Below are 3,881 nucleotides of genomic sequence, written 5' to 3'. Positions count from 1 at the left end.
GTCTCTTGTTGACTGCCTTATCCCCAAAGCCTAGAATTGTATCTGCGCATAGTAGACACTCAAATATTTGTTGAGTGAGGTAATACTTATCTGTCATCCCCAGCCATCTATGTGTTAAGAGACAGACATTATGTATCATAATAACAAAGAATTGCTTCTATGTCTCACCATCTGAATTAACCATGCTTTAAGCATTGTATTTTCATAAGATGTGTAGCTTTGTTTTTCCAGTTTCCCCCCTTATAATAATGTTATGTGCGTCTCTGCCCTTGACTTTTATGCCAGTTCTTGGTTAGAATAATTTTTTTGTTTTTGTTTTGAGAGAGAGCACAAGCAGGAGAGAGAGGTGGAGAGAGAGAAAGAGAGAATCTTAAGCAGGCTCCACATTCAGCATGGAGCCCGACATGGGGCTCAATCCCATGACCCTAGGAGCTGAGCCAAAATCGAGTCAATTTTCAACCGACTGAGCCACCCAGGTGCCCTAGGATAAATTCCTAATCATAGAATGACAGTATCAGAAGTTTATGGACATTTTTATTGTTCATCACATACATTACCAAATTCCTTTCCAGGCATGCTGTGCCAGTCCACACTCCTGGCAGAACGTAGATGTCAGAAAATTTTTGTTGGACTTCTTAAAAATCACTATTATGCCACTTCTATCAGGTTAGACATATTCCCTTGCTCCCTTGGGTCTTTTGCCTTATTCTTCCTGAGAGTCTCAAATTGTACTATATTTACTTTTTCAATTTTGGTTCTGGATTTCTAGGATGAAATAAATTATTTTAAATTGTATTTATTTATCTTGAAAGAGAGAGAGGGAGGGGCAGAGAAAAAGGGAGAGACATCTAAGCAGTCTTTGCACTGTCAGCATGGACCCTGCCATGGGGCTTGATCTCATGACCCTAAAATCATGACCTGAGCAGAAATCAGGAGTTGGACACTTAACTGACCGAGCCCCCCAGGTGCCCCTGAAATAAATTATTTTAGAAAGAGAAGTAAAAAAATCATCCTTTTCAGTTCCCCTATTCTACATACGAGGAAATGAAGTCCCAAGATCATTCCAGTGGTTGTAAGCAAGGCTATGAGTGAGGGACCCAGGACTGCTCTCAAGTCAGCACCTGAAAATACTTAAAAACCATGAGTCAACTAATAGGCATCAGAGTACTCCATGCTAACTCTTAACCATCAGAGCTACCTGTTCCTTATTAAAATGAATGTCAGAATGTCCACAAGAGTAGCTCTTGATGTTGAGAGATTAGCTATATTTACGATGTGTAGGATATAACTTTTAAGTTGAGCTACCTGTTCTACTTGGCTGTGTTAACTTGTTCTAGAATCTTTTATTTTAGTCTCTCTTGCACAATCTGGCTCCTTCACATTTATCTTCTTTCTGAATTTCATAAAATTACAAGGCAACCAAGAAACCAGCAGCATTCATTGCATTTCTTTGAATACAGGTAAAACAATTAGATTGCTGGTCTGTTTACCAAAAAATAAGACCTTGTGCTTCTCTGGAACTGACACAAAACTGTCACTTAGAGACTTCGTGGGAATGACTATTCAAATCAGCATATACATTTAGAAAAAGCTCTGCAGACATCTATCTACACAGACAAACACACGTAATCTCCCATTTCTTTGTAGAAAAATGTACACTAATGAAAAATTTGGAAGTATACGTTGCCTTTCCTTTGAGATCCTCAAAACTGGCCCTTTACATTTTTTTTTCTCATGTGTATATGCCTTCATAAGATCTCCTTTCAGATAAGGTGTTCATACTTTATTCATGAATTGAATTGTTATGAGAATGCCATAGCTAAAGATCAAACCATGGCTAACATCCATGGTAAACAAGAACAATTAACAGAGCCCTCTTTAATTCCAGACACATCTTGAGGGATGAATCAATTGACAACTTAAATAGGACACTGTGTCCTCATAAAAAGCATTAGTATACAAATATATGTCTTATCCTGGTGCCTACTCTAAATTCAAGAAGTCTGAAATTCCAAACTATTTATGGAGAATACACTATTATTTACTGATAGGCATTAATGGCTCTATAGAAAATGTAAGAGCCCAGGTGAAATAAATAACTCAATTGACAGGAGACCTCTCAAGGGAACTAGAATGAATGAATTTAATAGTTGTTCACCATAGTTGCATGGTGTAGATGTGTACATGTGGGTGAATCCCACTCCCATTGTTCAGGAGAACAAATTTATTTTAGATTAAAGGGCAGAGAGTAGGCTCGGCTGAAAGAAACCAGACTATACACACATCATACATATGGTTTTGCAATTTTTTTTAATTTTAAATATGTATTTCTTGATCCATATTCCTAGATTATAGAAAATAATTTCAGTAAATACTTTTCTCATTTTTATCAAATCCAGATCCTTAAAGCCAGCTGGACCCCCAACATCTGTCAGAAGCTGTACCCTCTCACATCTAGAAATAACCTTCTCTTAAGACGTTCATGGCCTCTTCCCTTCTCATTTCATTTCCATACTCTCTCCCCCGACAAGGTGCAGAGGAGCTAAGAAAACAATAATCCACTAACAACCTGTCTCAGACCATATCTTTTACCATATCTTGGTTCATCCTCTCAACAACCTTACCAGGAGGATTTTATCCTCATTTTTTCCAGGTTTGGGAACTGAGTGAGAAATTGTGAGTCACTAGGCTGCTTTTCACAAGATTCTCATTATACCCCCAATGTCCGTCCTCAGACCAGGGCATGACTCATAGTAGGTGTGCCAGTTATTAAGATATTGTCTCTCAGCTCCAAATGTACCTTCAGTGCTTTGTATACAGTGATACAATATAAGTCTTTCCTACTTCTCTTCAGAGGTTTGAGATCAGAGGGAGTGCCCAACACCACCACCACACCACCCCTACACACGCACGCGCGCACACACACACACACACACACACACCTTTCCTTGTTTCCTGTAATGGCTAACCTGCCCAGGAAAGGGAGGACTTGGGACTCCCAATCACTGCCCCCACAGCTGTTTCTTTCTGTTCATTGTTGCCAGCATTTCCCCATAATTCTTGCTAAAGTTCAGAATGATGCTAGAAAAAAGCAGGGATGGTCCTATCAAGACAAAATATCCTCTGAGTACCTGAGTGGCAAGCTTCCTGCTTCCCATGAGGGAAACAAAGTATCAAGGATTACTGAGCCCCTGTGGGGACACTTTCTAGACCATACCCACTTCCTTGTGTAAATACTACAGTTGTGGGAGGTCTGTATCCTAGGGCAGATGGCATCTAGAATAAAGGAGAATGAAGGAGTAGGTATTTCAAAGTGACTGAGCCATCCTTTTGCAATCCACACAAGCTTTCGATACTAGAATACAGAGCACATTGTCCAATGATGGCTGGTGAACGTGACGGTAGAATTACAGTCAGAGTGCCCAATGCTGCCCCTGGCTAGATGCATGACCATGAGACGTTCACTTCCTCTCCTGAAGCTGAAATTCCTCACCTGAGGAATTCATCCTTCCCATTTCAGGTTGTTTTGAAGCCCAGCTCAAGCTCTGCATAAGCAGAAATATTTTGGTAAACTACCACTTTGGAAACGTAGCATCTCCAGGGTTGTTAGGTTGGAAACTGACACAAAATGGCAAAAATGTAATTTCACTTGAAACTTAATGTGGAGATTTTAAGTTCATTCACTGGTTCACACGCCGAGCCCTGTGTCAGGGGCTGGGGATAGTGCCAAGAACAAGGCAGTCACAGTCCTCAGTGGGGCCCAATGGCATGGGGGGAAGACACGGACTGAACAGGTGGTCACAGTAGGATGAGCGTCATGAAAGGGGGTGACCATGACTCAATGGATACATGGCAGTTTCCTTGGGGGAATCAGAGAAGGC

The sequence above is a fragment of the Neofelis nebulosa genome, chromosome 8 (genome assembly GCF_028018385.1).
Source record: "Neofelis nebulosa isolate mNeoNeb1 chromosome 8, mNeoNeb1.pri, whole genome shotgun sequence".
Taxonomy (NCBI): domain Eukaryota; kingdom Metazoa; phylum Chordata; class Mammalia; order Carnivora; family Felidae; genus Neofelis; species Neofelis nebulosa.
The sequence above is the reverse complement of the archived record's forward strand: the minus strand, read 5'-3'. Positions refer to the sequence as shown.